Source organism: Alnus glutinosa, chromosome 1 (assembly GCF_958979055.1).
Source record: "Alnus glutinosa chromosome 1, dhAlnGlut1.1, whole genome shotgun sequence".
NCBI classification, from domain to species: domain Eukaryota; kingdom Viridiplantae; phylum Streptophyta; class Magnoliopsida; order Fagales; family Betulaceae; genus Alnus; species Alnus glutinosa.
The window spans coordinates 48,820,734-48,841,594 of NC_084886.1; the positions used below are offsets into that span (position 1 = coordinate 48,820,734).

At 32.8% G+C, this 20,861-nt stretch overlaps 3 long non-coding RNA genes across 4 annotated transcripts; all 3 read right to left on the minus strand.

The window, feature by feature from the left end:
- Window positions 1-3,477: 3,477 nt before the first annotated feature.
- LOC133859232 (uncharacterized) lies at window positions 3,478-4,305 on the minus strand. Its single transcript, XR_009898723.1, has 2 exons — window positions 4,113-4,305; window positions 3,478-3,995 (listed from the first exon to the last, which is right to left on the minus strand). It is a non-coding gene; the product is annotated as an uncharacterized LOC133859232 (long non-coding RNA).
- Window positions 4,306-6,972: 2,667 nt separating this feature from the next.
- LOC133859258 (uncharacterized) lies at window positions 6,973-11,271 on the minus strand. 2 transcript variants are annotated; one of them, XR_009898728.1, is made up of 3 exons: window positions 11,103-11,256; window positions 10,556-10,975; window positions 6,973-7,530 (listed from the first exon to the last, which is right to left on the minus strand). It is a non-coding gene; the product is annotated as an uncharacterized LOC133859258 (long non-coding RNA). The 2 variants fall into 2 exon arrangements; XR_009898726.1 differs by lacking the exon at window positions 6,973-7,530 and having other exon boundaries at window positions 10,413-10,975; window positions 11,103-11,271.
- A 6,660-nt stretch (window positions 11,272-17,931) lies between these two features.
- Window positions 17,932-20,135, minus strand: LOC133859267 (uncharacterized). The gene is made up of 3 exons (XR_009898729.1): window positions 19,868-20,135; window positions 19,297-19,750; window positions 17,932-18,575 (listed from the first exon to the last, which is right to left on the minus strand). It is a non-coding gene; the product is annotated as an uncharacterized LOC133859267 (long non-coding RNA).
- Between the last annotated feature and the right edge of the window lie 726 nt (window positions 20,136-20,861).

Here is a 20,861-nt window from a genome sequence, read left to right on the forward strand (position 1 = left end):
TATTGAGTTTTTAATTTCAAGAATATGGTACTTAAATTTTGCACAAATTTTAAATAAGTTCCTGTCACTTTTTTCCTCAAAATTAATAGTTTGTCATATTTCATGTGTATCTCAATTGACCCATCAACGTCCATATCAATACCTAGTATCAACGTTATACCATTAAGCGTCAAGTCATCCATAAAAAGAAAAAAGAAAAGACAATTCTATAAATAAAAATCATATCCTTCGTCATTTTAATCTTCTAGATTTGTAATATTAAATAGAAAACTATTAACTTTGATGCTGACATGGACATTGATATTGTATTGGATAGAGTGTCAAATGAACACATGTGACAAATGAAATATCGTTAACTTCGACGGTAAATAAATAGAGATATCAATTTAAAATTTGTGATCTTATTTTTAAAATTGAAAACCTAAGGACTAAATCCAAATAAGATGAAAATTTAGGAACTAAATATGATTTTTTCCTATTTTTTTTTTTTAAGTTAAATTGATATGATAGTTTATGGAGTGCTTATTACGTTAGCCACTAATATATAATAGTTAACATGATACTCATCACGTTTATAAACTAACCATTTAAATGTTACTTACCACGACAACCACTAAAATGTAGACTATTTTAACTCTATAAATTTACATGACAGTTCACATTTTATGACAATAATTGTTTATGTAGTAGTCATAAAATATAAACTGTGTAAATTTGTAAAGAATTTATAATAAAATATGTAGTGCAACAAGCATTTTCTTTTTAAATTAAGCATATATTTTCTCTAAGCTCTCTTAGACTCTTAGTAATAACAAAGCAAAGAGAGAGAGAGAGAGAGAGAGAGAGAGAGAAGGATTCCACCAAAAAAATGCAGAAGTGTTTAACTTAAAATTAAACATTTTTTTTTTCATGAGAAGGTTCCTCGAGAGAGCACAATGAGACAAAGAGCTAGAGCACCTTCCCACCTCTTTCCTTGAGCAATGCCTTGTTGAGTACTGCAAAATGCTTAACGCCCAAACCCCAAATCTTTTCGGTTTATTTTTGTATTTCTCAATTGTCGTTAAAAATCTCAATGGATTGTCTTTGGAACGAGAAAATTTCCCAAAACCTAAATTCATCAAATAATTTATATCTCGAATCAGCCCCCAAATCCAATTAGGATTTATGAACGAGTAATATTATATACTATATTCACATCTTATTAAGCTGATGTGACAGTACCCATCAGTTTTTGGTGGTTAATGAGCACCGTCACATTAACCCAAAAAAATCATAAGAGTGAAATGAATGTATAGTATATATAACATTTCTCTTTTGCCAACATTATCCTAAATCCATCCCACTTGCATTTTTAGATAATCCAAATATGTTTAAATGCCCCTTTGTTTTGTTAAGAGAAAGATCATAATCGAAGTGCAATCTCTAGATATATATGACAATCAAGACCCATTACTAATGTGTGCTTATTGGTATAGCTAATTTTTTTTGGACTGCTATAAAAATTGAGTTTTTATTTTTTATTTTTTTACCATCATATACACCATTAAATACAACTCAAGATTAAACTACTAAATGTATCAATTAAGTCCATATTCATGAGAGACAAAATAATGTTATCTTAGAAACAGCTTCCTAAATAATGTTAAGGAAAAAACTCGAAGTTATGGGAGTGCTTTATTGGATGTAAGGTTTGAGCAATATGATTTTATTTTTTTTTAAATAATGTATAGTTATGATCATATCACTATATTGAGTTCAGGACCATATCAAATCACTCATTCGGTTTTCAATCTTTCTAGTCAGTTTCTTTTTTTTTTCTTTCTTTCTTATTTTTCTTATTTTTTTTTTCTTTTTTTTTAATATGAAATCTCAATTATATCAATAAAATAAGAATTAACAATTTTTTTTTTATTTTTAAAAAAAAAAAACCTAATGATGAGTGATGATGGACGAATTCTCAAGGTGACCATTGGTCAATTTGGTCTGACCACCTCTCGATTTTACCTGTTTGTTTTTCATTCTTTTTCTATAGATATTTTTTTAAAAGTTTTTGATAAATTTTTAGGATATGACTAAAATTTTATATTTTTTTTATGCTAGAAAATTCAATGAAATAGAGGGACTAATTGAAAAACATAATAAACACAAAAAGTTAGATTGTCCTCCCTCGTAACCCTTTTTTCTATCTCAATTAAATAAAAAGAAAAAAGAAATAGATTGTAAGAGTTGGGAATTAATAGTCAACATTAGTATGTGTTGTTAGGAGTATTATTGCTTTTATTACAAATCTTTTATAGATTAACACGATGTTTATTATGTCATGTACTAAATAATTAAAATTTCATGTTAAATTTTGTTGTTTAATTTTTATTTTTATTTTTAATGATAATAAAGATACTATAATTTTTACTTCAAGTTCTTTACAAACAAACATAACGATTAATAATTGAAAAATAACTACGATTTGTCAATTTAATTAGTAAGTGATTAACTTGTCAACCATAGACTCTAAAAAAAATTATAATAAAAACTTTTAGTACTTCAAGTGTTTTCTAATTATTATTTTTTTTACCTATATTAAATTACATGGACACTCATATAATTATCATGTGGGTTTTAGGGTTTATAAAGAAATTAAAATAAAAGGTACACAATCATTTTTCATAAGTATTTACAATGGCTTACGCATTTTGAATTTCTATATATAATTGGCTAACCAAACTCGTAAAAAAACATATATATTTGATTCTTTTAACCAAATGCATTTTGTATTTCATTTACATTCATCAGTGTTTATCCAACTATGCTTAGACCCACACCAAGCCGTAGGTCTTCTAGCAAATCATTAAACCCATTTTATTTGGGATTAGAAATAGGTCATTTAACTACATCCTTGAAGCATCACGTTGATATATATATATATATAGATTTTTTTTTTTTTTTTTTTTGATGAATTAAGACCTTTATATAACAAACTCAACAATACAAAAAGTCACTCCAACTACCTGGACCCACGTTTCCTAAACCAGGAAACACACTAACTACAGATCACAAAACCAGCTAAACAACAACCATTACAAGGCCAAGCGACCGGTCAGCAGCCAACCACAAACAGAAACAAATTACAAGAGAGGGAAGAGATTCCACTGCAGAGCAAGAGGTAAATCTCCGTCCACTGATTTTACCGAAACTTTTGCCAAGATTCTGGAACGTACTTCCCATCTAATCTGGCCAGAAATGGCTTTTTTAAACTTGGGAGTAATGCCATGAAACAGGGCATTTCGTTGTTTCCATAAATGATAGATACAAGCTCCAAAACAAAGTTTTGCAAGGCAAGATTTTAAACTTTCACGTTGATATTTTTTCAAACATAGAATCCCAATAAGATTGTAATCATAAGTTGTTCAGCTTCGATGTGGTACATATCGACTTTATGAATAGAAGTAAATATGAACTTTTAGAACCATACACAAGAGATACCCTTCAAATTTCCTTAACATATATTGATGAAACAGGTAAGTTGAAAACATATTTATCCAAAAGAACAAACATTACAGGATAATATATACAACGACCACAAACATCTTAAAACGCATATATGGAAAACTCATATAGTATCTCTAAAACCAATCCGTTCTCGCCTGTTTCAAATTGCCTATAATCAACGAGATATATACTATACGTTTACAACTTTTGTACAACTCCTATCTAAGATATATATGACTCACATGTAAGAAAATAAATTCAATAATTAGTTTGAAAAAAGGTTAAACATGAGTTATACAAAGATTGTAAACATATCATATCTCATATTCAACACTTGAAGAGGCAGTAACATTTATTACTGAAGGACCACAAAGAAGACCGCCTGCATGCTCCGTGATCCGCATGCTCCAATTCTTTGCATTTTTTGTCACAGAATTGTGTCACTCGACATGTTTTATGCCATGTTGTGCTCAAACGCGAGCAATATTTCTGGGAAATCTCTTCTATTGCTATATATCACAACAAAAGAATGCATAGTTTCAGACAATACAATGAAAGTAGTATACATGAACAAGCTGAATGGCACAATGATTATTTTTGTAACAAAAGGATTTGAAATTACTCACCCACACTTGTAAGGAAGATGAAGATAATGAATACGAGAAGCATATAAACAGATTTTAGAGTCTTGGCCATGTGCTCCTTACTTATGCCAACCAATAACAAAAATTGCCTATATTTATAGCTTAAGCTACTTCAGAATTTTTCGATTTTGGAGGGATTAAGATGTTTTTTTTTTCTTTCATACTTTTGAGGGGCCAGAAGGATTTTTATTTTTATTTTTTTAAAAAAAAAGGATTTGTAGGAAGGCAAAAATGGCATTTTCAGATTATTTGTTGTCTTCATCGGGAAATAAACAATTGATTTGCAAACTAGTTATTGAATATTGATTTGGCTTTTGTGTTGGTTGTTTTCTTAAACAAGTTAAATAACCCTTCAAGGTATGATATTTGTGTGAACTTGTTCATTATAAGCCTTTCTTAACTTGGAAAGTGTTTATTTTTGTTTTTTAAACTACAAACTCGTCTTTATCAACAATATATACCAGAGCATATAACTGGACTATACTTCATATGGATAAAACATAACTTCTTTAATTACAAAACTATACTCTATTGTCTTTACAACCTTCCAAAAGTTGCTACATGTGACATATCTATACTACATGCAAGTAGCGGTGGAATTAGGTTTTGGTTTACAATGGGCAAAAATATTAAAAGATGGAAGGGTGCATAGGATTCACAACGTACATTAAGATCTTTAATTTCATAGTAATGTTATATACTACGTTTATCCCGCAATGTTAATGTGACGGTCCCAACTAACGCTTGATTTTTTTTTTTTTTTTTTGTTCTTAAATAATGACTAATCCAAGGGTTGGTTGAGACTTATTATGTTAGCCACTAAAATATGGACTAATATATTATTGTTAACATGATACTTATCACGTTTATAAACTAACCATCTAAATGTCACTTATCACGACAATCTCTAAAATATACACTATTGCAACTCTATAAATTTACATGGCAGTTCACATTTCATGACAATAATCGTTTATGTTGCAGTCATAAAATATAAGTGAATCAATTGGAGACACGTCACCATACTGGAAACTGTACCAACAATTACATACTATATTCACATCTTATTAAGCTGATGTGGCAATACTCATCAATTCTTGGTGGCTGATGGACACTGCCTCATTAACCCAATAAAAATATAAGAGTGAAATGAATTTACAGTATATAACATTTCTCTTTTTGCCAACATTATCCTAAATCCATCCCAATTGCATTTTTAGATAATCCAAACATGTTTAAATGCCCCTTTGTTTTGTTAAGAGAAAGATCATAATCGAAGTGCAATATCCAGATATGACAATCATGACCCATTACTAATGTGTGCTTATTGGTAGCTAATTTTTTTTTTTGGACTGCTATAAAAATTGAGTTTTTTATTTTTTATTCTTTTACCATCATATACACCATTAAATACAACTCAAGATTAAACTACTAAATGTATCAATTAAGTCCATATTCATGAGAGACAAGACAATGTTATCTTAGAAACAGCTTCCTAAATAATGTTAAGGAAAAAACTCGAAGTTATGGGAGTGCTTTATTGGATGTAAGGTTTGAGCAATATGATTTTTTAAAAATGTATAGTTATCATATCACTATATTGAGTTCAGGACCATATCAAATCACTCATTAGGTTTTCAATCTTTCTAGTCAGTTTCTTTTTTTTTTCTTTCTTTCTTATTTTTCTTATTTTTTTTTCTTTTTTTTAATATGAAATCTCAATTATATCAATAAAATAAGAATTAACAATTTTTTTTTTTTTATTATTTTTTTTTAAAAAAAAAAACCTAATGATGAGTGATGATGGACGAATTCTCAAGGTGACCATCGGTCTGACCACCTCTCGATTTTACCCGTTTGTTTTTCATTCTTTTTTTATAGATATTTTTTAAAAAGTTTTTGATAAATTTTTAGGATATGACTAAAATTTTATATTTTTTTATGCTAGAAAATTCAATGAAATAGAGGGACTAATTGAAAAACATAATAAACACACAAAGTTAGATTGTCCTCCCTTGCAACCCTTTTTTCTATCTCAATTAAATAAAAAGAAAAAAGAAATAGATTGTAAGAGTTGGGAATAGTCAACATTAGTATGTGTTATTAGGAGTATTATCGCTTTTATTACAAATCTTTTATAGATTAACACGATGTTTATTATGTCATTTACTAAATAATTAAATTTGCATGTTAAATTTTATTGCTTAATTTTATTTATTTTTTTAATGATAATAAAGATACTATAATTTTTACTACAATTAAGTTCTTTACAAATAGGCATAACGATTAATAATTGAAAAACAACTATGACTTATCAATTTAATTAGTAAGTGATTAACTTGTCAACCATAGACTCTAAAAAAAAATTATAATAAAAACTTTTAGTACTTCAAGTGTTTTCTAATTATTAATTTTTTTTTTACCTATATTATATTACATGGACACTCATATAATTATCATGTGGGTTTTAGGGTTTATAAAGAAATTAAAATAAAAGGTACACAATCATTTTTCATAAGTATTCATAATGGCTTATGCATTTTGAATGACTATGTATAATGGCTAACCAAATGCATTTTGCGGTTCATCTACATTCATATGTGGTAACCCAACTATGCTTAGACCCACACCAAACCCTAGGTCTTCTAGCAAATCCTTAAACCCATTTTCATTTTGGATTAGAAATAGGGGATTTGACTACATTCTTGAAGCATCTCGTTGATATTTTTTCAAACATAGAGTCCCAATAAGATTGTAATCATAAGTTGCTCAGCTTCGATGTGGTACATATCAACTTTATGAATAGAAGTAAATATGAACTTTTAGAACCATACACAAGAGAAACCCCCAAATTTCCTTTACATATATGGATGAAACAAGTAAGTTGAAAATATATTTATCCGAAAGAACAAACAGTACAAGATAAAACAACGACCACAAGCATCTTAAAACGCACATATGGAAAACTCACATAGTACCTCCAAAAACAACCCATTCTCCATTGTTTCAAATTGCCTATAATCAATGAGATATGATGTGTTCACAACTTCTGTACAACTTCTATCTAATTCTGATAATTTATTTATTCAAAAAAAAAAATATATAAATCAATTATTGGATATATATGACTCATATGTAAGAAAACAAATCCAATGATTAGTTTGAAAAAAGGTTGGACGAAAGTTGTACAAAAATTGTAAACATATCATATCTCATACTCAACACTTGAAGATGCAATAACATTTCTCACTGAAGGACCGATAAGAAGCCAGCTTGCATTCTCCGTAATCCGCATGCTCCAATTCTTTGCATTTTTTGTCACAGTGTGACGTCCATCGACATGTTTTATGCCATGTTGTGCTCAAACGCGAGCAATATTTCTGGGGAATCTCTTTTATTGCTATATATCACAACAAAGGAATGCATAGTTTCAGACAATACAATGAAAGTAGTATACATGAACAAGCTGAATGACACAATGATTAATTTTGTAACAAAAGGATTTGAAATTACTCACCCACACTTGTAATGAAGATGAAGATAATGAATATAAGAAGCATATAAACAGATTTCGGAGTATTGGCCATGTGCTCCTTACTTATGCCAACCAATAACAAAAATTGCCTATGTTTATAGCTTAAGCTACTTCAGATTTTTGAGATTTTGAAGGGATTAAGATGCTTTTTTTCTTTCATACTTTTGAGGGGCCAGAAGGGGATTTTTTTTTTTTTTTTTTTTTTTTTTTGAAAAAAAAAAAGAAGAAAGATTTGTAGGAAGGCAAAAATGGCATTTTCAGATTATTTGTTGTCTTCATCGGGAAATAAACAATTGATTTGCAAACTATTTATTGAATAATGATTTGGCTTTTGTGTTAGTTGTTTTCTTAAACAAGTTAAATAACCCTTCATGGTATGTTATTTGTTTGAATTTGTTCATTATAAGCCTTTCTTAACTTGGAAAAGTGTTTATTTTTATTTTTTAAACTACAAACTCGTCTTTTTCAACAATATATACCTGAGCATATGACTGAACTATACTTCATATAGATAAAACATAACTTCATTACAAAACTATACTCTATTGTCTATACAACCTTCCAAAAGTTGCTACATGTGACATATCTATACTACATGCAATTAATGGTGGAATTAGGATTTTGGTTTACAATGGGCAAAAATATTAAAAGATGGAGGCATGCAGAAGATTCACAACATCAAGATCTTTAATTTCATAGTAATGTTATATATTAGGTTTATCCCACAATGTTAATGTGATAGTTCCAACCAACTCTTGATTTTTCATTTTTTTTTTAATAAATAATGACCGATCCAAGGGTTGGTTGACATTTCAACGCCAAATGTAATTTCTAGCGTCACTATTTGCATTAAAGTGACACTGATTATTAGAGGTCGTGCAAATAAGTTGAGAGTAGAAAATACTATCTACCAAGGGATGGTGGGTTGCCTTCTAAACCAAAACCTTAGCTCCGCCACTTATTACAAGTTGTCAAATTAAGGATACTACAAGTCCAATTTTTCAATTGAAAATTCTCAATTCTCAAGCCACATAAAGTAATCGTGTTTTAGCTTTTTATGAAATTATTTTGTAGTATTTTTTAGGATGCAAAACTAGAAACTTAAGAACATGTTTTATATTTTACAAAATTTACCAAACTGAATAGATTGAAACAAATTGTACCATTCACGATTGTCTTAATTAATTCTTTGCTTTGCCGAAAGCTACCTAATATAGACTTTGCCTAGTAGTTCTCTTAAAACCTAATAATGCATTTATTTCATTTGCAAGAGAAATCCCAAATTTTTTGAACATATATATGGATAAAACAGGTAAGTTGAAATTTTGTTTATCCAAAAGAATAAACGACCACAAGCATCCTAAAATGCACGTACTGAAAAACTCACATAATAGCTCCGAAATGTTACTGTAATGCTCTTTATGTTTTGTTTGTTTCGATGTAAAATATTTTTCGTTGTAAGATATTTTCAAGAAAATTATTTTTAAGGAAAATGTTTTAGACGGAAAACATTTTTTGGTATTTGGTACGAACGGAAAATCACATATACTTTTTTATATTTTCATTCAATCATATTAATCTATAAAAATCAATATTTATTCACAATATAAAAATATTAATATAAAATAATTGCTTGGTGGTGGTCTGAGGGTGGTTCATAGGTGTCTTGGTGGTGGTTCGGGGTGGTTCGACGATCGTCCAGGTGTGGCTCGATGATGGTTCGGGAGTGGCTTTGTGATAGTCCGAGGGTAGCTTGGTGATGGTTTGAGGGTGGCTCGGTGATGGTCTCGAGTTGCTCAGTGATGGTCCGGGGTGGCTCGGTGATGGTCTGAAAGTGCCTCGATAATGGTCTCGGGTGACTCGACGATGATTTGGGAGTGGCTTGGTGGTGGTTTGAGGATGGCTTGGTGATGATCCGAGGGTGGTTCAGTGGTGGTCCTAGGGTGAATCAATGGTGATCCTAGGGTGAATCAGTGGTGGTCCTAGAGTGGATTGATGGTGGTTTGGAGGTGTCTTGGTGGTGTTCCGGGGGTAGCTCAATGGTGGTCTGGGGGTGGCTTAGAAATGGTCCAAGGGTGGCTTGGCAGTGGTCTGGGGGTGGCTTGGTGATGGTCCAGTGTGGCTCAGCGGGGGCCTGGGAGTGGCTTAATGATGGTCCAATGGTGGCTTAGTGGTGGTCCAAGAGTAGTTCAGTGATAGTCCGGGGGTGGCTTGATGATGGTCCAGCCATCCAGGGTGGCTCGACGGTAGTCCAGGGTGGCTTGGTGGGGGTTCGAGGATGGTCTAGGATGGATTGGCAGCTAACTGGGGGTGGCTCGGTGATGGTCCATGGTGATTTGTGGTGACCCAGCGGTGGCTCGGGTTTGTCTTGGTGATGGTCCAACGATGGTCCAGTGCTTTGAAAATGAAAAACTTAAACTTAAAAAATAATTTATGGAATTTAAAAATGTAAATCATTTTCTGAAATTAAAGGAATTTTTTTTTTTATCAAACCGAAAACATTTGTGCATTTGCGGTTTAATTATTATTTTCAGTCACACCAAACACCGAAAAATCTATAGATGTACTTTTCAGGGTAGTAAAGGACATGGATGAGCGCATGCTGGCCTTGATGGCGTGCGTTAACAAGCAGTAGAGAAACACTACACACAACAGGAGGCTTTGAGAGGTGCTCTGCACATGCCACTAGGCTAACATAGGGTGTGACAACAACCAACCATGGTTAGACCAACACCAAGCCGTGGGTCTTCTAGCAAAACCCCCAAATTTCCTTAACATATATTGAAGAAACAGGCAAGGTGGAAACATATTTATCCAAAGAACAAACATTACAGGATAAAACAACGACCACAAGCATCCTAAAACGCATATATATAAACTCCCATAATACCTCTAAAAACAACCCATTCTCCCCTGTTTCAAATTGCCCATAATCAACGAGATATGATATAATACGTTTATAACTTTTGTATTATTCCTATCCAATTTCAACAATTCTTTTATTGTTTATTTTTAAATCAATTATTAAATATTTAAGATTCATATGTAAAAAAATACATTCAATGATTAGTTTGAAAAAAGGTTGGACAGGAGTTGTACAAAGATCGTAAACGTATCACATCTCATATTCAGCACTTGAAGAGGCAGTAACATTTATGACTAATTGACCACGAAGAAGACTTCCTGCATGCTCCGTAATCCGCATGCTCCAATTTTGTGCATTTTTGGTCACAGAGTAGCGTCCATCGACATGTTTTATGCCATGTTTTGCTCAAACGCCAACAATATTTTTGGGAAATCTCTTCTATTGCTATATATCACAACAAAAGAATGCATAGTTTTAGATAATACCGTGAAAGACTGAAAGTAGTATATGCATGGACAAGCTGAATGACAGAATGATTAATTTTGTAACAAATGGATTTGAAATTACCCACCCACACTTGTAATGAAGATGAAGATAAGGGATATAAGAAGGATATAAACAGATTTTGGAGTCTTGGCCATGTGCTCCTTACTTATGCCAATCAATAACAAAGTTTGCCTATATTTATAGCTTAAGCTACTTCAGAATTTTGAGATTTTGGAGGGATTAAGATGTTTTTTTCTTTCATACTTTTGAGGGGTCAGAAGGATTTTTGTTTAAAAAAAAGATTTGTAGGAAGGCCAAAATAGCATTTTCAGATTTTTTTTTGAAAATAGATAAGACTTGTTTGTTGTCTTGATCGGGAAATAAACAATTCATTTGCCTTTCCCTTCATTTCTTTTTTGTTCTTTCTTCTGAATATATTTTCTTCATTTTATACAATTAACTTTTAGGGACTCCAAGTGGACCTCATGAGTTTCTGTGACAGTAACTGAATCGGCCAAACAGTAATCGGCTGGTTTCCTCCATGCTAGGGCTCGTTATTACCTTCTTTGAACCACTTAAAAATGCTTCAACATGTAAAGGGTCCAATTGTGTTCTAATATAAAAGTGTTTTTTTTAAATAAAAAAAAAATTATAGATAAGTTTTTGTGTTGTTTGTGACAGCAAGGTTTTGAAAATAATAAAACCACCGTTCTTCCAATATTGGCTAGTTTTGTAGGTGCTGATATATTTCTTGCAATTTACAAACTAGTTATTGAATATTAATTTGGCTTTTGTGTTAGTTGTTTTCTTAAACAAGTTAAATTACCCTTTATGGTATGTTATTTGTTTTTTGTTTTTTGTTTTTTTTTTACATGTCCACACAAGAGGGGAGAGGAGGATTCGAACTAGTGACCTCGACTTCATGAGGCGTGGTTCCCAACTGATTAAACTATCCCTTAGAGACATGTATGTTATTTGTGTGAACTTGTTCCTTATAAGCCTTTCTTAACTTGGAAAGTGTTGGAGAAAAAAAAAGGAAAATACACATACCCTACTCAAATTACCACCATGTTGTTAATATTCTTTCAAACTATCAATTGTATCAATTTTCTCCATAAACTATTTTTTTTTTTACATGTCCACACAAGAGGGGGCATGGGGAATTCGAACTATTGACCTCCACCTCCCTAAACTATTAACACAATGTCAATGTCCTCCCAATGACAGAAATACATTTCATAAATATTTTTTTAAAAAAATCTTAAAAAATTATAACAAAAAATTAAAAACTAGAAAAAAATCTATAAAACTTAAAAACAAAAATATATATATATACCAAGATAATTAATTTTGGTTTTTTATTTTATTTTTCTAGAAACTGAAAAAAATAATAATAAAAAAAACCAAGGTGATCATTTTCTTTAAATGTTTTTATTTTATTTTTCAAAATTATTATTTAAATTTTGTTTTAAATTTTTTTTTAAAGCAAAAAAAATAATTTTAATTTTCTTTTTGTTTTTTTTTTCGATTTTTATAAAAATATTTTTGTCTTATTGAAAAATTTAAGATTATTTTTGTCTTTTTTGTTGGCCTTGATGGGGACATTGACAATAAAATAGTAGTTTGATGGAGGTATGTATATTTTTCCTAAAAAATAAGAGATGAAAATGAAAAGAACATTTTGGGTCATTTGTTTTTTCCTCTGTTTTTTTGGGGTGGGTTAAAAGAGATGCCAGAGCAAATTTGTAGATTGAAGAATTTCCAAATGTTGTAAGATATTTTTAGAAAAATCATTTTTTAGGAAAATATTTTCCGTAAAAAACATTTTTCGGTGTTTAGTGCGAACAGAAAATCACACACACACACACACACACATATATTTTTTTTATATATATTTTCATTCAATCATACTAACCTATAAAAATCAATATTTATTCACAATATAAAAATATTAATAAAAAATAATTGCTTGGTGGTGGTCCATGGGTGTCTCGTAGTCGTTCCGGGTGGTTTGGCAGTTGTCCAGGTGTGGCTAGGTGGTGATCTGATGGTGGTTTAAGGAGCTCGACGATGGTCCAGGGGTGGCTCGGTGGTGATCCTAGGGTGGATTAGTAGTGGTCTGCGGGTGACTTGACGATGATCCGAGGGTGGCTTAGTGGTGGTTCGGGGGTGACTTGGTGATAGTGTAGGGTGGCTTGACGGTGGTTTGGGGGTGGCTTAGAAATGGTCTAAAGGTGGCTCAGCAGTGGCCTGGGGGTGGCTCGGTGATGGTCTGCGGGTGGCTTGGTGATGGTCCAGTGTGGCTTAGCGGTGGCCCGGGGGTGGCTCAGTGATGGTCTGGGGTGACTCGGTGGTGGTCCGAGAGTGACTCAGTTATTGTCTGGGGGTGGCTCAGTGATGGTCCAAGGTGACTCGATGGTTGTCCAGGGTGGCTTGGTGGTGGTCCGGGAGTAGCTCGATGGTGGTCTAGGAATGGCTCGGTGATGATCTGGGGTGGCTCGGTGATGGTCTAGGGTGGTTCAATGGTGGTTTGAGGATGACTCAATGATGGTCCGTGGTGATTTGGTGGTGACCCAGCTGTGGCTCAGGTCTGTCTTGGGGGTGGTCTGACGTTGGTCCAGAGGTTTGAGAAAGAAAAACTCAAAAACTCGAAAAATGATTTACGGAGTTTAAAAATTTAAATCATTTTTCGAAACTAAATAAGCTTTTTTGATCTAACAAAAATTTTTTTTGGCTTGGCATTTATTTTCAGTCGCACTAAACACCGAAAAATACGAAAAATATTTTTCATAAAATATTTTACGCCAGAACAAACGAAGCATTAGTAGATTGCTATATGACTATCATACACTTGATGACGTGACAGTGAAAATAAACAATTAGATCAGCACTTGTAAAAATTAAAAATAAAATAAAATAAAAAAATAAAAAATTTAAGAACTAATTTTGACTGCCACGTTATCCTAATTATTTATAAGACTCTATTAAATATTTTTTTTTTTTAAAATATGAGTTTTTATTATCTCTACTAAATAGCGTTACTATTCACGTTATCCTAATTAGCCATTTTAGCCCTTCAAAAAAATAAAAAATAGCCATTTTAGCTTTTGATGAAGAGGCGTTGGTGTTGAACATGGATGTACTTTTCGAGGTGGTGAAGGGCACGGACGCGCGCATGCTGGCCACGATGACGTGCGTTAACAAGCAGTGGGGAAACACTGCACACGACGGGAGGCTCTGAGAGGTGCTCTCCACGTGCCACTAGGCCAACATAGGGTGCGACAGCGACCAACTATGCTTAGACCAACATGCACCAAGGCCCAAGCCATGGGTCTTCTAGCAAAACGTTAAACCCATTTTCATTTTGGATTAGAAATATATAGGTGATTTGACCATATACATTCTTGAAGCATGTAGTTGATATTTTTGAACCATAGAGTCCCAATTAGATTGTAATCATAAGTTGTTCAGCATCAACTTTATGAATAGAAGTAAAAGTTAGGAGTTTTGGGGGTGGCTGGACCACTCCCAAGGATTTGGGTGTGGTTTTGACCACCCCATATGGCCGATCTGGGGGGTGGCTCGGCCTTTGGGGGTAGTTCGGCCACCCCCCAAACCCCTAATTTTTTTTTTTTTTGGCCTTTTGGGGGTGGCCGGACCACCCCTAAAGCCGACTGGGGTGGTTCGTCCACCCTAGATCGGCCAAGGGGGTGGCTGGATTGTTCAATAATGGGGTGGTCGGCCACCTCCTTGGGCAACGCCGGCCACCCCTTATTTATTTATTTATTTTTAATATTTTTGGTTTTTAATTATTATTATTTTTATAATTTTTAAATTTATTAAAAGTTATATAATAATCGTATAGTTATCTACTAAAAAGGTTTTTCATTGTTCAATCTATTCGCCCTTGCAAGAAATAGAAGGCGTCGCTTCTACAAGTTTTGATAAGACTTATTTGATTTAGGGGTGTAAAGCCGGCCGGTAACCGGCCAGAGCGGTTACAAGTTTTAGCAATTATATATATATCCGGTTATAGGTTATAACCGGGTATATATATATAAAATAATAAAAATATATATTTATTTGAAATAATAAAATAATAAAATTAGGTTTCGGTTTTATTATTTTAATTTTCATGCAATAGGTTTGAAAGTCGCTTAACAAACCTATTGCATGAAAAGCTCTAGCAGATATGATGTAAGCTATAGACATCACAAAAGATGGGGAAAGCAACTATTAAGCATGAAATAAGTGATGTCCGTAGAGAAGATCGAGCATGAAGCATGAGAAGCAATCAAGAGAAAAAGAAAACTAATGCAAAAGCAATAAAGCACAAGGGCACCCTTAATGGCCAGTTGCGTGGGTGCTAGTATCTTCCTTGCAATTTGATTAGCTTTTATATAAGTTATACAGTGGAATTATCTAAATTTCACGTAGCGCTACTACTTATTCACACACTCATAGTAGAAGAAATTTAAATATAAAATTTTTCTTTTTATTTTTTAAACTACAAACTCATCTTTATCAACAATATATACCAGAGCATATAACTGAACTATACTTCATATAGATAAAACATAACTTCATTACAAAACTATACTCTACTGTACGTTGTTACAACCTTCCAAAAGTTTTTACTTTCGGGTGGGCTTGGCTCTGCCGCGCGGTGGATCATGTGGCCCGGCCTTCTTGGTGAATTGGGCCCAGTTAACAGATCATATAGCTGGCTTTTCTTGGGACCGTAAATAGTAAATGGGTCTAGATTGGGTTGTCAGACCCATTTACTAATTATTGGGAATATTTCCCAACATGCAACATCTTGGGCAATTATGTGATCTTTTAGTTCAGATAACGTATTGAATATTGATTAGCTTTTTGTGCGAGTTGTTTTCTTAAACAAGTTAAATAACCCTTCATGTAATGCTATGGCTTTCATATAAGTTGTATAATGTAATTATCTAAATCTTACGTGGCACAACTACTTATTTAAACACTTGTAGTTGAATTTTGTGGCGATGCGGAGGCAGTGCTCTCGTGGTACGGCACATGGTATTTTAGAGTTTTTTTATATATGTTTGTACAATAAGGTTTTTATATAAATATATTATGCTATAACCCTAAATTATATACTGGAATATATCCGCATTCCTGTAGACGTAGACACATTGTCGAACTACGTAAATCTGTGTTTTGATTTTCTCTATATCTCTTTTTTCGATTCTATATTATTTGTTATTATCGTGCCCGGTAACAACAGCTAGAAACTGCATTTTTACCATACAACTATTCAATTAATTGTCTTAGACTTCAAAATTTATCCACCCGGCTCGTCCTCAAGCCCTTTGTTCCTCCAACGTGAATGTTGTATTTGTATTTATCCAAAAGAACAAACATTACAGGATAAACGACCACAACACAAGCATCCTAAAATGAACATAACAACAACCTATTCTCCTGTGTTTCAAATTGCCTATATTCAACACCCTGAAGTAACAGAAACATTTTTCACTAGAGGTCCAAAAACAAAGCGGCAAGCATCCCCGTGATCCCCCGTGATCCTCATGCTCCGGTAGTTCTTTGCATATTTTGTCACAGCTTTGCGCGTCTACGCATCGCTGATGCCGTGTACGTTTTGGTCAACCTGCGGCAATATTTCTTGGGAATCTGTAGCCTGTAGGCTCCACTCTTTTATGGACTTCCTTGCTGTGGCTCGAGAAGCTTCCTTTGGAAGCTAGCTTCTTTGAGAAGCTTTGTGAAGGAAAAAAGATAAAGCCTTTTGTTGGTAAAAACTGAAGGGCCATTCGGTAGTGTGCAAGGCAGCTTCATTCGGTCCTCTTCTGTGGTGTGCGAACAAGGCAGTTCAGCCTTGAGGAAGAGGGACCGAGCAGCAGTTTCGGCTGCACCTTTTGGGAGAGATAAGTCTATTTTGTCTCACTTGTATTTTGTCACAGTTCATAGTGTCGGTCGCGTGTATTAATTATTTTTTGTGTGAGAATGAGATTTGAGTGTATTGGAGCTTTTGAGTTTGAGTGACTCTCTTTGTATTACAGTTTTGTACTCATCATTTTGATAGTTAATTTCTCCTAAATCGTCTCCTATTTAGAAGAACAATTTAGGAGAAATTTTGGTAACTTGTGTGATTGTGTTATTTTTTTATTTTACTATTTTTCTGCCTCTTTAATAATCTTGGAATATAAGTCTGTTACAATAGAATCTCCTCTGTTTCTGTATATAAATCAATCATGTACCAATAAATATGCATATAAACTCCAGAAGCTACACGAAAGAGTTTGTCTATTTTTTTTCTTGGTTTTAAGAATTACAAAATCTTTTTTACATCCATGATCAGCCGGTTTCTCCATGTTAATACCTTATTTGAATCACTTCAAAATGATTCAACATGTGAAGGGTCAAATTTTTTTATTTTTTATTTTTTACTTGGAAAGCATTCTTGAAAAGAAAAAAATGAAAAGAAGATTTTGGGTCTTTTGTTTTTCCTCTGTTTTTTGGGGGTGGGGGGTTTTAAAACTTGAAAGGCCTAAACTCCACCAACCAATGACTGATTTAAAAAAAGAAAAAAAAAAAAGAGGTTGTTGGAATTTGATAGGAGTACGTTGTACAAAAGTTATAAACATATCATAACTCGTTGAATACAGGCAATATGAAACAGGGGAGAATGGATTATTTGGGGAGAATGGGTTGTTTTTGGAGGTGCTATGTGAGTTTTCTACGTGTGAGTTATGTATATTCAATGGTTGATTTTTTGAAAAAAAAAGTTAGAATTTGATAGGAGTATGTTCGTACAAAAGTTATAAACATATCATATCCCATTGAATACATGCAATTTAAAATAGGGGAGAATGAATTGTTTTTGGAGAATGAATACATATCATATCTCATTGAATACAACATAATGTTGCCAAACAGAGTAATTATGGTGTGTTTGGTTCGAATGTTTTTCAACATTCCAATTGGGTTTTTTTTCAAAAACCCGGAACCTGGAACCAACCCGAATAAAACCCGAATGATGCTTGAATATGGTTTGAATTTTGAGGTGAAAACCGTGAAATGATGACATGCTCGACCTGCTTTTCAGACTGGTAGCATTGATTGCAACAGTCAAACCAACTTTTTCTTCTTTTTTTAAAAACAAAACTCTCTCTCTCTCTCTCTCTCTCTCTCTCTCTTTCCGGCCTGCGAAGAAGCTCGGGACGACGGGATTTGGAAGGCCGGCGGGATAGGGATGATGGGTAGGGACGCTCGGCCGGATCTAGGCGGTTTTCTGGTCGGATCTGGGTTTGGATCGGGACGCATGGATGGATCTGGGCTCTGGACGGCATGGTTTTCCGGACGGATCTGGATTTCCGGCTGGATCTCTCAAACCCACGCCGGTGTGCGTGGGTTCCTGCCGAATCTTTCCCGAGCTCAGTAGCCGCCCGTCCATGGCCTTCGAAAATGGACGCTTGGCGGTGACTGTCTTGGAGGTGGCGATGCCGACGTGTTCCAGGGTGGTGGTGCCGGGTGGTTTGGGTGGGTGGTTCGGGGGCACCGATCTTGCCTGAGAAGAAAACCAAAAAACTCAAAAAATAAAGATGGGAATAAGCTTTTGGGTGTGAGTGTAGCAGAAATGATTTGTAGGGGACGAATTGTTCTTGTGAGTGTAGTGGCCTTTTTTTTTTTTTGATTAACCCAAACCTCATTCATTTTTTTTTTCTTTTTTTTTGTCAAAAATAAAAATAAAAACAAAATTTTAGTTTTTTGAGTTTTTAATTTTTAATCCTTTTTTCTTTTTAGTTCTTTTTATTATTAGTTTTATTTTTTTAATTGAAAAGTGACATGTGGCAGGGGTAATATGAGAATATTTCGTCAAATATGGTCTTTTCCAAAGGTTTTGGTAGTTTGGGGGATCAAAGTCGAAGCGTTGGCAGTTTGTGAGGCTAAAATGGTATTTTTCCCAAGATTAATTTTCATCATACCAATCATTATTTACAATTTTTCAAATATATTTTTTTTCAATCTCAAAAATTTAACACTTATTTTCATAACACCAATCATTATACACAACTTTTCATACAATCTAATCATTTCCAATCACTTTTTATCATTAAAAAACATTTTTTTTTTCAATCTCAAAATTCAACACCCAAACACATATTCAAAAAAAATCTGAATTTTATTCAACATCCAAACACATTTTCATTACCTCGAAATTCACAAACAGATTCAGAATATTATTCATATTCGAAATATTCAATACTCAAACGCACCATAAGACTTACATGTGAAAAATTCACATAGCACCTCCAAAAACAACCCATTCTCCCCTGTTTCAAATTGCCTATAATCAATAAGATACGATACATTTACAACTTTTGTACAATTCCAATCCAATTTCAATAATTTTTTTTTTCAACATTTTTTTTTTAAAAAAAAATCAACCATTAGACATATATATGACTCACATATAGGAAAACATATTCAATGGCTACTTTGAAAAAAGGTTGGACGGGAATTGTACAAAGATTATAAACGTATCATATCTCATATTTCAACACTTGAAGCCGCAGTAACATTTACGTTTAAAGGACTACAAAGAAGACCGCCCGCATGCTCCGTGATCGGCTTGCTCCAATTCTTTGCATTTTGTATCACAGTGTAGTGTCAATCGACATCTTTTATACCATGTTGTGCTCAAACGCCAGCAATATTTATGGGAAATCTCTTCTTCTATTGCTATAGATAACAACAAAAGAATGCATAATTTCAAATAATACAGTGAAAATTGTATACATGAACAAGCTGAATGACACAAAGATTAATTTTGTAACAAAAGGATTTGAAATTACTCACCCACACTTGTAATGAAGATGAAGATAATGAATATCAGAAGCATATAAACAGATTTTGGAGTCCTGCCCATGTGCTCCTTACTTACATATAAACAGAATTTTGCCTATATTTATAGCTTAAGCTACTTTAAAATTTTGAGATTTTGGAGGCCTTTCATAATTTTGAGGGGGCCGAGATATTTTATTTTATTTTTATTTTTATTTTTTTAAGATTTGTACGAAGACAAAATATCATTTTTCAAATTTTTAAGAATCAAATTATTTAGTAGATTGCTATACGACTGCCATACAACTTGATGATATCAGAATAAAAAACAGTACTTGTAAAAAAATAATAATAATAACTGATTTTAAATGTCACATCATTCCAATTATATAACAATTGTACAACCGTCTACTGCGAAGGTTTCCAATTGTTCAATCTATTTCTATTCCTTGTTATTTTTTTTATTTTTTTTTTTTCTGAATTCTAAAATGCAGTTCCTTTCATCAACTTGATATTAATAGAACTCCATGAAAGTTCAATGTATTTTCGTCATTTTATACGGTTAACTTTTAAGGACTTCAATTAATTGAATAGGCCAAACCTTCTTTGAAGCACTTAAAAATGCTTCAACATGTAAAGGGTCAAATTTTATTCAAATATAAAAGTTTCTTGAAGACACACAAAAGGTTTTTGTTTTGTTGGTAACAAGAAGGTTTTGAAATTAATAAAATCATTGTTCTTCCAATATTGGCTAGTTTTGTAGGTGCTGATATATGTATTCCTTGCAATTTTGGAAACTATTTATTGAATATTGATTTGACTTTTGAGTTGGTTGTTTTCTTAAACAAGTTAAATAACCCTTCATGTAATGCTTTGGCTTTTATATAAGTTGCATAATCTAACTATCTAAGGGTGCGTTTGGAATTGCGATTTTATAGAGAAAAGATATGATTTTAAACCAAATTAGAGAAAATGAACCGTTTGAAAACTGCGTTTTTAAAAAATTGCG